This window comes from Aythya ferina, assembly GCF_964211825.1.
Source record: "Aythya ferina genome assembly, chromosome: 5".
NCBI lineage: Eukaryota > Metazoa > Chordata > Aves > Anseriformes > Anatidae > Aythya > Aythya ferina.
Window position 1 is genome coordinate 35,341,853 of NC_140301.1, and position 14,043 is coordinate 35,355,895.

The following is a 14,043-nucleotide window of genomic DNA, read 5'->3' on the forward strand; positions in this document are numbered from 1 at the left end:
CTATTATGAAACCTATGCATTTAGTCAGAATGTGAATCTTAGCCACAGTTTGAGGAACTTAGTCACATTAAAGGCAGAAGTCACTTCTACTTTTTTGAAACTTCAAGTTTTTTTTATCTATATACACACTTTATAACTAAATACAGAGCACGGGAAGTTCCACACCAATATGTGTAAGAACTTCTTCACAGCAAGGGTGACGGAGCACTGAAAGAGGCTGCCCAGGTTGTGAAGTCTCCTTCTCTGGAGACTCAAGACCTGTCTGGATGCCTACCTGGGCAACCTGCTCTAGGGAACCTGCTTTGGCAGGGGGGTTGGACCCGACGATCTCTGGAGGTCTCTTCCAATTCCCTACAATTCTGTGATTCTGTGATATCACTAAACAATCATTTATATTTCATTAAGCAATCATCATTACATTAAAAAAAATATTTTTCAGCAGGTAGTTTGTTTTAACAGTCTAATAAGTAAGAGCCTGACAATGTATAAGAAATAATAATTTAAAAAGTGAAACAAAGGAATAATACGGCAGTTTGTCAACTTATAATATAGTACTAGGCAGTCTATATGACATCTGAAGCACAGAAGGAGGTTTACTATGATAGCTCAAAGATGCATGGTTTTTGTGGAGAAAACAGCCCTTGTTTGCCTTTGTGGTCCTCAGTAGAGATTATTTCTCTTCCTGCCTGCCTGCCTTCCTGCCTGCCTGCCTGCCTTCCTTCCTTCCTCCCTCCCTCCCTGCCTCTTTCCAGATCAGTGTGTTGCTGTTTTATACTTATTCTGCAGTAATTAGAAGAATACTTTGAAGTGCAAAGATTCTTTTGAATACACGTAATTTATTCATGCAGGTTTATAAAGTATTTTAAATTTGAAAATATTATGCTTTTAAAGTATATAAGCAGTGGTACAGGGAAAAACAAAACACAAAACCAGGATTGAAATGACAGAAAGGTAAGGTTTGATGACTTGTACTGGGGAGTTATTGGCTAAGAGCTATTTTGATAAAGCTTGAAATTTGAACTGAGTAAGATAGGTAGCATTTCAACCTCTATTCCAGCAAAAGAGTATTTACAGAAGACATGTACCTACCTTACTTTCTGATTAGTTTTAATTAGTTCAGTAGAAAGTAAATACAATAACATGAAGTATTATAAATAATAATAATAAAAGCAGCCATGTGGTTTTTCTCCTAACTGGAAAAGAAGTCAGAATCTCATTCAAATCCTAGAGTAGTTTGAGGAGTCAGTGAAGAGCTTTAGGGAGGTGTGTGTAAATATGGATGCATATTTATATATATAAAAAACACAGTACAACTTTATTCAGTTATCAGATCTAAATTCTTAGTGTAATAAACATACATAGCCAGTGTGCTATTGTTGACATTTGCTGCAGAATCAAACATTTAGAGCATGATATGTGGTGTCAGTGTTATGATGGTGTGTGATAAGATGTACCACTGAAATTTGTGACTTTCTTAGTAGGTTCTTATGAGAGCCAATGTTATTACAAAATATGGCATAAATGCTGATAGTATCAGTAAAAAAAAAAAAAAAAAAAAAAAAAAAAAAAAAGTAGCTAAATACTATACCTATTGAAATAATATGGTGAAGTTTAGAAGATTTCTGTCCTGTATGGCACTGCTATGAGAGAAAATTTTTCTGGGGACTGGAAGTTTGAGGACAAATCATGCATAAACTAAAGCAGCTTATGGGTAGCATAAGGAATTACTGGAGACTGTTTAATAGTAATGGCAAATCACAATGTTTAGTGACCTGAGTAAGCTGCAGTGTATAATGTATGAGAGAGGAGCTCTCCCCATTTCCTTCATACACATCTTGTCTTTTTTCTTAGGGAGAGAAATATACAGCAGTAAGAAGATAAATAGTTATGCCTTTCAGATGTCTGTGATCTAATTCAGTAGTCAGGAATACTTAGAGACAGATAAAAGCAGAGGACCTTGTCACTCACATCACTGCCTGTCTTCCCATAGCTCATTGCATTTGTTGTATCATTGTATTTACTTAGCAAGTGGGTAAATCCTCATGCCTAATTTTAAGTTGTGATGGGTGAGATGCTGTGTAAGGATTACTTTACCACTTGTCTAGATGGACAGTTTAGGGGCTATAAGTTTGTCGGTGCCTTCCATAGTATGCTGATGTGTCTGGGGATCAGAGAGGCACTGGGGATAGTTATGGTTGTATAACAAGCTGAGAAAGACAGTGCACAAGCATTTTGGTGGCATGATTTATGAATTGTTTTTTTAAGTATATTATAGTATAATCTGTGTACATAAAGCTTTAGTTTTCTAAGTATAATATACATACCCATACTCTCTCTCACACATTGTCGTGGTTGCGCTCGAGTGGGCAGCCGAGCTCCACCACAGCCGCTCTCTCACTCCCCCTCCTCAAAGAGGAATGGGGAGAAAATATGTGAAAAGGGCTCAAGGATTGAGATAAGGATGAGAAAATCACGCAATAATTATTGTAATGGGCAAAACAGACTCGGCATAAGGAGATAGTAAGATTTATTGCCTACAACTAACAAGCGAGAGAAGTGAGAAAACAAAGGAAAAAAAAAAAAAAGCACCTTCACCCCCCCATCCACCCTCTTCCACCTCCTCCCCCGAGCGGCGCAGGGGAACGGGGAATGGGGGTTATGGTCAGTCTACAGCACTTCTTCTCTGCCGCTCCTTCTCGGTCACTCTCGTCCCCTGTGCTGTGGGGTCCCACCCACGGGATGCAGTCCTTGATGAACTGATCCGGCGTGGGCTTCCCACAGGCAGCAGCTCTTCCAGAACTGCTCCAGATATGGGTCCGTACCACGGGGTCCATCCCTCAGGAGCAAACTGCTCCAACCTGGCTCCCCTACGGGCAGCAGCTCCTGCCAGGTCACCTGCTCCTGCGTGGTCTCCTCTCCACGGGCTACAGGTCCGGCCCAGAATCTGCTCCTGCAGGGGTCTTCCACAGGCGGCAGCCTCCGTCGGTGCAGGGCCACCTGCTCCACCGTGGTCTCCTCCACGGGCTGCAGCGTGGAACCCTGCTCCACCGTGGTAGTCCATGGGCTGCAGGGGGACATCCTGCTTCACCATGGTCCTCACCACAGGCCACAGGGGACTTCTGCTCCGGCGCCTGGAGCACCTCTCCCCCTCCTTCTACACTGACCTTGGTGCAAGGCTGTTCTCTCACTCCCTTGACTCTCCCGGCTGCTGTGTGGCGCAGCGTTTTTTCCCTGTCTTAAATATGCTCTCACAGAGGCGCAAAACAACATCGCTTATTGGCTCAGATCTGGAAAACAATGGGGCCCTTCCCAAACATGGGGCAGCTTCTAGATCTTTCTCACAGAAACCACCCCTATGGCTCCCTGCTACCAAAACCTTGCCACGTAAACCCACTACACACATGTGTATTTATATATGCAAACTTCAGGTTTCCCTTCTTTGTGACCTTTGCTTCTGATCATCACTATGTGCAGAAGAGCAGTTGTAAGAAAGCCATACTTTGACATAATCGCTGATCTTCCATCCACAGGGATAATAACCTTTGAAGATCATTGTCTGGGAAAGCTACTCAATTTGGGGATGATTTGGTGTGTCAGGACAGACCTAGAGCCATTCACAGCTGAGTAGTACAAAGGTGCAGTTCTGTCTTTGTGATCGTTATTGAAGATCAAATGACAAGCAGTAAGAAGCAAGACCTGAAAAACTTATGCTGAGGTTGTATCAGCCAGTTTACCAAAGTGGTCACCCTTACCTTTTTCAGATCACAGTTTACTCTCCCTTTGATTCAAAATCCTTTTTTTATTTGATAATAAAAGAAATGGGGAACTGTTACCTCCTAGCTTAGATCGTCTAGCAACCAGTTCTGGAAACTGTGATACATGTATTAAGACTAAAATCTACTATATACATAACAGTGAAGCAGCCAGTACTTGCAAGCTGAAATATACATACATACCTGTATTAAAGTGGAGATGGTCAAGTGCTTTTGAACTTTGATTATTTCAGAAGAAAATGAGAGATAATGTCACTTTAATAATATAATGAGAGATAATGTCACACAAGACAATGCATGAGTGGAGCTTTTGTGAGTTGCTATTGTTACTGTCAAGAAACTGTTAAGACATTAAAATATTTTCAAGGCTTCAAGGCACTATATTTTGTTATACATTAAAAGTAATTTGGTTGTTTTTTAAAGCTTTGTCTGAGGTGGGATGACAATACTTCAGGTTAGACGTAGCAGGAACTAAAATGAAGGCAGAAACTTCGGACGAGTCAGGAAGCAGCTTTATGTATTACTCATGGGAAATGTGTGATACCATCGCTGCTAATCAGTGAAGATATTCTTGCCAGTTACTTAAAGTATTAATATCGCCTAAAAAAGATGGCTTCTGTGTGATATGAATCCACAGCTACCCTTCAGAACATCAACATATGAAGAGGTGCCAGGCTAATGCTCAATGCCAACTGCTGTCTTTCAAAACAAGTTCAAATATGGAATCTTTTCTTACAGTGGGCTACAAAAGCTGTCACTAAGGACTATACCTAGAAGAAGGGACTTTTATTATTATTATTATTTTTTATTAAGAAATCTTATGGGAGCTGTTTATTTGCTTCCCCTCTGAGCCACCCAGCTGTTACTTCCATTTGTGGTCTTAGGGCTAATTACGTAATGTCCCTAATTTATACTCACTGGTAAATCAGATCAGAGCATTACCTGGAGGGCAAGCTCTAATTAGAGGAATTTCAGAACAAATTGTCTAAAGAGCTTGTTTAGTGTGATTAAATGTAAGTGATGGGCCTCTCTCTCTTTCTCTCTCTCCCTCTCTCTCTCTTTCTCTCTCTCTCTTTATTTTCTTCTCTTTAAAAGCATGAATATTTACCTTACACAAAAACCTGGCAGATAAAAAAAAAAAAAAAAAAAAAATCCCAGCAACGACAGTCCTAATTAAAGGGATATAAAACAAGTGGAAGTGCTGTCCAAGAGAGCAAATTGAATTCCCTGTATGTGAATAAATGCAGATGAATGCTGTATTCTTTCACTAGTGATTTAGTGTCTTAAAGCAGTGTCTTAAATTATGGGTGATTTGAAAATAAAGAGGTAAATGTAAATCCCTGATACATACTGTGTTTTCTGGGAAAAGAAGAAAAAAAAAATTGAGGCCACTTGTCTAAAAACCCTAAATATCATTTTAAAATGTCTATTTTCACCTTTATAAACTATGGCACATATTGGTCAAAATATTATAGTCCTTGCTAAGCAGTAGAAAGGATTAAGTTGAAATGCCCCTCATCCCTCCTTCTCATCGAGGAGGGATGAGAAGCACCTCAGTTAATTTGATCACCAAAAATTAACTTTAAAGTGGGAGGATTCCCATCTCACTCTCTGGAATATCTTTCTGGAGTTCATATGGACAGCCAGTGGGCAGCCAAGAAAAGGAGTGAGGTCTAACAAAAGAAGAGCTGTGACTCTTCTGTCTTGCTGGTGGTGCAGCTTCTGGTTGGAGGCTTTGGAATCAGATTTGTCCAAACAGTAAATAAATAAATAAATAATAATAATAAAAAATACTGGTATCATAATTCTCTTTGGTCTTATGGTAGTATAAATAATCTGTTTCTCATGAGAATGAAGCATACTACCATGCTGCATCAACGGTCCTCCTCCTGATCCCTATCAATTCTTACTATACCATGTGAATTTGAGATTGTCTAATATTCTATAATTAACTTTCTTGTCCTCAGATGACCTTGATTAAATTGACTCCATTATCCTACAGCAGCTAATGTAATGTAAAATCAATCTTCATTTTGAAGCAACACCCACTTGTGTGAAAGGACCTCATGTAAACCTCCCTTCCCTCCCACTTTTCCCCCAGCTGTGCAGGAGATATCCTGAACTTTTTTATCACCTTCTTGTTATTAAAAAATAACAAGAATTTGGGACCGGTACTACAAAGATAAGTTTAATATGTGCTTACTTCTTAGGTGCATGTATGTGCCTTACTGCTGAACAGGTTTTGAGATGTTTTGATTTTCTCTTAGACTGATCTTTAGAGCATTTAAGAACTAGTAGCTTTCTAGTCTTCTTAGCTAAACAGCTCTGTTTAAGAGAAAATATTAGCCAGCTGAAAGTGGTGTACAGAATACTCCATTATATACTCAACAGCAAATGCTGCTGGAGATATGTGACTGACAAGATTTCTGTAATAAAAGTGGTAGTTCATAACTCAGGCAAGGTAAAATAAAGACAAAATCTTCAAAGGCTGCAACTTAGAATATGATGCCAATCACCCCAAAGGGTTTAAAAAAAAAAAAAAAAGTCTCAAGGACAAAAATACTTCAAACACTTATTTTTCTTTTTAGAAGAAAAGCACTCTTTGTGATTTTTATTTTTTATAAGATAGGTTCATTTCTCCAAGTCTCTGGCTATAGTGAGGTTTGTCTGCAGGAGCTCCTGTGTACATATATAGGCAATAAGAACTGCCCCCAAAACCTTTGTCTTGAACTTTGAAAGAGCTGAAATTTCTTAATGTACAGTTTACTGTTATCTTTAATAATAAGGGTCCTTGAAGCCCTCTGACTGTATAACAGCTCTTTTTAGTTGGTCTATCTATAAATGCAGTTTCTTCCAGTTGGCCCATATGGGCCAACCTCTCATATGCAGCAACTATGTATAGGACCTGTTACAGATGTGTATCCTACAGCTAGTAACAGTTACTTTTTTTAACCTTCCTTCATAGTGTGTTCATGGCTGGCCAGCTCTGCAGTTTCTAAACATATTTTTTGCTAGGTTCTGAGAGGCTATGCTCTACCTTGCAGCAGGGAACTCTAATTATATATAGTGACTTTGACGGGGTGGAAAATAAGAGGAAGAAAACTTTCCTTATATCTTCTTTGAATTGTTTTGGGAGTTCAATGAAGGAGTGGCCATCACATAGTGAGTCCTGGCATGGTATCAGACTTATGTTGATACAAGTAAGTGTTTTCTGTTGTGCATGAAATATTTACCTAGTGGAGAGGAAAGGAAATTTGGAATGGTATAAAAATAAAATCACTTGAAGCGTTTAAAGACTCATTCAAATTTCCTTGGTTACAGAATCACAGAATCACAGAATTTTCTAGGTTGGAAGAGACCTCAAGGTCATCGAGTCCAACCTCCAACCTAACGCTAACAGCCCTCCACTAAACCATATCCCTAAGCTCTACATCTAAACGTCTTTTGAAGACTTCCAAGGATGGTGACTCCACCACTTCCCTGGGCAGCCTGTTCCAGTGCCTCACAACCCTTTCAGTGAAGAAGTTCTTCCTAACATCTAGCCTAAAACTCCCCTGGCTCAACTTAAACCCATTCCCCCTCGTCCTGTCACCAGGCACGTGGGAGAACAGGCCAACCCCCACCTCGCTACAGCCTCCCTTGAGGTACCTAAAAAGAGCGATAAGGTCGCCCCTGAGCCTCCTCTTCTCCAGGCTGAACAAGCCCAGCTCCCTCAGCCGCTCCTCGTAGGACTTGTTCTCCAGGCCCCTCACCAGCTTCGTCGCCCTTCTCTGCACCCGCTCAAGCACCTCGATGTCCTTCTTGTAGCGAGGGGCCCAAAACTGAACACAGTACTCGAGGTGCGGCCTCACCAGAGCTGAGTACAGGGGGACGATCACCTCCCTAGCCCTGCTGGTCACGCTGTTCCTAATACAAGCCAGGATGCCGTTGGCCTTCTTGGCCACCTGAGCACACTGCTGGCTCATATTCAGCCGACTGTCCACCATCACTCCCAGGTCCTTCTCTGCCTGGCAGCTTTCCAACCATTCCTCTCCCAGCCTGTAGCTCTGCTTGGGGTTATTGCGCCCCAGGTGCAGGACCCGGCACTTGGCCTTGTTAAACTTCATGCAGTTAATGGTTATGTGGATACTGGAAGTAAGGTGAAGCAAGGTAGTGTGTTTCAGAGACAGAGTTGGCCACAACCCCTTGGAAAAGATAGATCTGGTGGTGGTGCTACCAGTTCTGTGCCACAGGAAGATGGGACAATGCTAAAACTGGTCTGCAGAGACAATGCTGTCCAGGTGACTCTGGAGGCACAACACGATCCCTTCAGCTCATGGGGGAAACAGCCATTTCTTTTACAGTGGTCATGCACCTACTTCTGTATGTACCAATTACAGGTTTCTATCGACAGTAAACCACTAGGCATATCTTCTGAAGGTGGCTTGGGAGCTGCCTTCAGGATTAGGCCTGTGAGGCACACTCAAAGAGAGGTCCTGCGTGTTTTGATTCAGGTATGTGCATTCTTTATGTACACCCACTGTTGACTCATGCAGTGCCAGAGAGATGGAGGGTAGTAGCTCATTCAGGTTCAAAAATCATGTGGACAACTACAGAGAGGAAGCAGAGTGTTCAGTGAAGAGCGTCTGCTGTTATTTTAGACTGAACGTGGCAAGCTTCCAAAAATGCCTAATGTGGGTGCCCTATCCTTACTTTCCATGAGTAATCACATAGCTATTTGTACTAACACAAGTGTGTTCCCCTGGGTTTGAGGATAACAAGAAAGCTAAAAATTCTGCCATATGGTCAGCTTTAAATTTAGAGGTAATGAAATATTTCTCTGGAATGATTGGGAAAGCTTGCATGGCATACAAGACTTTGAAGATCTGTATTTCACACTCCTGGTGTGATCCTAAGTATGAACTTGTAATCTGCCTATGCCTGAATTCTCCTTCGATGATGACGATAATAATACCTTTCTTGTCAACATTTCTCTCTCTTATCTGTATAAGTTTCTGGCAAAGGAACTATCTGTTTATTGGTAATTTGTAAAGAATCTAATACACTGAGGCCCAGTTCTTGGCTCATGTTCTAGGCAGTACTGTAATATAAATAATAATATTGATATACTTTTGAGGATTGTAATATATGTATATATATAAAGACTATTTTGAGCAAAGCAGAATTATACTGAAATTAGATCTAAGACTGACACATCATGAAGTGACACCATGGGACTGAGATTTAAGACTGACACCATGTTTTACAGGCATTTAAAAGTAGTATTTTAAAGGAATGGTTTCAAGGGTATAAATAGAAGTTATGTTGCACAGTAATTTTCATCCTGTGACAATTAGCTATTATTAGATATTTTTGTCTGAAAAATATCTTTCTAAAACATATATAAAAGATATGACATTGAATAGAGTAATGCTATACTGAAGTTTCTAATATACTTTTAAGATCCATAACTCATAATCATTCATTGTAATTATTTATGATGTCCTTAGTTAAAATAAATGCCAACAGTTGCTAAATAAATGACAGTTTTAAAGCAGAGGTCTCACACACTAGTCAAAATCAGGTCAATCTTCTTTTTGGGTTACTTCATTCATTAGCCAATTCAATGCACACAGCCAATATCCAAAGCTTGGCTTCACACACCAGTGCTTCTGAGTGAAGGAAAGTGGCAGAAATAATTTTTTAACCTTATATCTTTGATTCACATTCTTTCTGTTAACTGCTCTATTAGGACAAGTGAAGTTTATAGTGCTTGATTGAAAATTTATTTTATTTGCTCAAGCTTGAAGTTAAAAGTTTGCTCTTCCTTGACTCTCTATGTCTATAAAATGGACAGAGTTGATAGCCCGTAAAATAAAATAGACTAACTTTTCACTGGCATCCTATCAATATTTTGGCATCTGAAAAGAGCAGGGAAACTAGAATTAAGTAGTTTCATTTCTTCAACAGTTTGGAAAAAAAAATGTTAAAGGAAAATAAAGCTAATTCTGACAGAAAGGTAGAGTTTTTCTGCATTTATTTTTGTTTTAATGAAAAATGGTTTAATTTCAAAGGGAAATTATTACTTTTTTTTTTTTCTTTTGATCAAAATTTTCAAAAGCAGGAGTCTGCATGCAGGATCATTTGCTAAACCCCCAAATTTTAAGGACCCCTAATTTCCAAGTTTATTGAAAATAATTTTCACTGAATGGTATACTATATTTATTAAAGGTTGTGATACTCTATAGTTTACATATTACACAGTTTTATCCAAGTTTTCACTTTCCCTAATTTATTAGGTTTATGGGGGAAGGGCCTCATAGCAAAAGGCTGCAGGGGCAGCCTCTGTAAGAAGAGCGCAGCAGCTGCCCTGTGTTATAAGGGCCAGTTTCAGCCAGCTCCAAAGGGACCCACCGCTGCCCACACCCTAGCCAGTGAGCATTACTGGTTGTGCCTCTATGAGGGCAGATTTGGGGCAGGGGTACAAAAAACTGCTGTACAACTGCAGCTGGGAGAGAGGAGTGACAAAATGTGAGAGAATCAGCCCTGAAGACCCCAAGGTCAGTGCAGAAGGAGGGCATCAGGTGCTCCAGGCATGCAGCAGAAGTACCCCTGCAGCCCATGGGTCCCACATGGAGCAGATCTCCACCCTGCAGCCCATGGAGGAGTCCCTGGGAGCAGGTGGATGTGGTCTGGAGGAGGCTGCAGCCCATGGAGAGCCCCTGCAGGAGCAGGGGGTTTGGGGGGGAGCTGCCCCCAGTGGGGGACCTGTGCTGGAGCAGTTTGCTCCTGACAGATGGACCCCGTGGTACATAGCCATCTGGGAGCAGTTTTTGAAGAGCTGCTGCCTGTGGGCAGGATCAGTTTGGAAGCACGGCATCCCGTGGGAGGGACCCCACGTGGAGCAGGGGCAGAGAGTGACTGTGAAGAAGCTGCAGAAACAAAGTGTTAGGGACTGACCACAGCCCCCATTCTTCATTCCCCTGCACCACTTGAGGGGAGGAGGTAGAAGAGAGTGGACTGGGAGGATGGTGTTTTTAGTTTGTTTTTAGTTTCTCAGTACTCTGGCTTGTTAGTAATAGGTAATAAATTGTATAATAAAGTATATTAATCTCCATATGCTGAGTCTAATTTACTCATGATCATAATTGTTGAGTGATCTTACTCTGTCATTATGTCAGACCTTGAGCCTTTCTTATCGTATTTTCTCCCCCTTTCCCTTTGAGGAGGGGGAATGAAAGAGTGGGTGTGGTGGAATTCAGCTGCCCAGCAGGGTAAAACCACCATACCATAGACTTTAGGTGAATGTTCAATTGAATTTCAGGGTCTGAATGAGTTGGCTCTTCACTCATCGTGATTTAAAGCTCCAAACTTCTTGTGCATAATATGCCCTCTCCTTCCTTTCAGCTTTCTGTGAATCCCCTAAGGGCTTTTAAATGAGTATGCAAAAGAAAGCATTTTACAGTGCTAAGTCTGGCAAATTGGAGGGCAGATAGCAACATTTCATAAAATTATTCCCTGTAAATATGCATCAGTTTTTCAAACAGCAGTTTCAGAATATACCTCTAATATGCCTTAAAAATATATATAAATCTGATTATTTTAAAAATAGCTGTCTGTTTACATTCAACTACCAAACAATAAACATGGCTAATGACCTTTCTGTTCAGTGGATATAACTATAGTTACTGTAAAATGTCAGGTATGCACAAAAAGGAAGTGTGGAAGTATTTATTGACTCTCTAAAGCACAGATTCAATCTTTCTTTTGCTTATTATAATAATAAAGCATATTTATGAGTCAGTAGATTCAAACAAGTGTTTCTTATTTGTTTGTTTTGTCTATTAATTTTGTTATTTTCCAAGCTGCTTTCAGAGAGGTGGTATAAAGAAAATCCTGGTCAAAGTAGTATTACAGAAATGCAGAACCACATAAAAATTTAGGTTGGTAGTGATCTCTGGGGGTCTCTAGGCCTAACCCCAAACAGGGATTTGGAATAACTTCAAAGTTAGATCAGATTATGCCAGGTGTTACTGAGTTTTGAATATATCCAGTGTTGGAGAATCTGCATTTCCAGGAAAACTTTTCTACTGCATATCCATGTTTATATATTATTATTATTATTATTATTTTCCTTGTATCTGATCAGAGTTTTGCATAGAATCATAGAATATCCGGAGTTGGAAGGGACCCACAAGGATCATCTAGTCCAGCTTCTGGCTCCACGCAGGTCTACCCAAAAATTAGAATTCAGACCATATGACTGAGAACATAGTCCAAATGCTTCTTGTTGCAACATATGACTTATAGCCAGAAATGTCTGCCTCAGTCTTCCCTAGAATCCCCTTCCTAGGTGGTTGAAGACTTCAGTTAGATCCCCCTTAATCAAGCAAACCCCACTCCCTCCTTATGGATCATGCATTCTCTATCCCCCCCATTGGACCTTCTCCGATTAGTCAATATTTATTTTGTATTGGGGGACAAAGTAAACGTGATCTTAGAATTACCTAACAGAGGGGAACACTCACTTCCTTTGATCTTCTAGTCATGCACTATCTCATAATCTCCGACCACTCATACTTGACTCTTCTTATTTGTGGCACTGGGGCCTGGCTTGACCAGGAGCTTCTTGGCAACACCTTCATTGCTTCAGCTTTTGCCCAATGCCTCTGTGGGTTCTCCAAGTGACTTTCTGTAAATAAAAGGAATCCACCCTCTTCCATTTTCCACTGTCCTTGGGCAGTCAATTTCCATGCCCTAACCCTAGGTTTGCTAAGGTTGACACTCTCAGCCTATCCTCTCTATTGCTTTCCATGGGATTTTAGAGGTTTAGGATTTTCAGTAGGTTTCTGAAATATATACTTTGAGATTCACCTGCACCTCAGGACTGAATAGCAGCAGGAACAAAATGGGAAGAATATAATAGAAATTAGTCTAGTTGAAAAGAAGAGTTTTTACATATTGGAGTGAATTCTGGCTTTCTGTGAGGACTATAAAAACTCTCACTGACTTCAGGGGATGTGGTGATTTTACCCAGTACAGGGGAGTAGGACTTATCCCTGTATTTACAGAGAATCCCTTCTCTGGTCATGCCCCAGGATCTGAAATAGCTTGTTGCCTTTGACATATGGGACATGTCATGCAATTTGTTTTTGATATTAATATAATAAATCAAACACTTATTTTTCTCAGGAAATGTGCTTTTAACAACTGTATGATACAGATTTAACATGTAAGTCTTTTTCCACTAAATATAAGTAGTATATTTATTGGAAATTTAAAGAGCTTTTCATTTTACCGTTATCAAGAATTCATAGTTCTTAAACACTCCTGGTAATTACTCTGAAATATAATTAATTTAAATTAGGTTGTTCTGTGATCAATAGTTATGCTACCGTGTCTCATGAGGGTCAGGAGAAGTCCATGAAGCATTGAGCACAAACTGACTGCAAATGTACTTGGGAGACACAAGGAAGAGAGGTATTTTACAAGGCACAGCAGATTGAGATAGTTGAATTTGGAAAAAATGTATATATATAATCTATGTGCATAGAGATGACTACTTGGGGTCTTTTCATAATACCTATCTCAAATGAAACGCTAGGGACTTATGGGAATACCATTTTTAAAGCTAAAAGACAAAGCAACATGAATCTCACCTGTTGAATTCCTTGCTGTGGGAAAATCCGTAAAAACAAACAAACAAAAAAAAAAAACACACACAAAACAACAACAAAAAATTATTCTTGCTCAGAAAATGGCTATGGAAGCTATTTATTAATTACTACAGTGATGAGACAAATACACCTGTGTTAAGAAGAAAAGAAACCACAACTGTTGTGGTGGATTTCATAAACCATTAGTCATGGTCTATTTTACCGTTCTGATAAAGATAATCCCTACTTGAACCAAAGGTGACCAGTCTTGTCTGGTAGCAGCAAATTTTGTGACACTTCTCTCACCACTAACCTAAACAAGCATAGACTGTTACCTCTGTAAACTATTTCTTGTGAGAAGACAAGTAACAGATCAGCATGTGGGTTGATACAGTGTGTATATATATCTCCTGCTTGTTCTTCGTTCGCTTATATCACTGACTTATGGAAACTCCAGCCACTTTAAATGCCAAGATTTCCTTTCTGTGGAAAACTGTGCAGATCACAAGGGGACCAGTTGTGATCTCAAACTGATCTCATCCCAGGACTGGGCTGGGACATGGTCTAGGAATACAACTGAACTTGAGCTTGGAAGTCTTGAGATTAAAATTACTGACCTGTGGTCTTAGTGTTTT

At 40.1% G+C, this 14,043-nt stretch overlaps 1 long non-coding RNA gene across 1 annotated transcript in view; it reads right to left on the minus strand.

Annotated features, from left to right (window-relative positions):
- Positions 1 to 2,510: 2,510 nt before the first annotated feature.
- LOC311437163 overlaps positions 2,511 to 14,043 on the minus strand; it is a 50,829-nt gene continuing 39,296 nt past the window's right edge. The window contains exon 2 of the long non-coding RNA XR_014693336.1: positions 2,511 to 2,895. This is a non-coding gene — a long non-coding RNA (uncharacterized lncRNA). The remainder of the gene's footprint in view (positions 2,896 to 14,043) is intronic.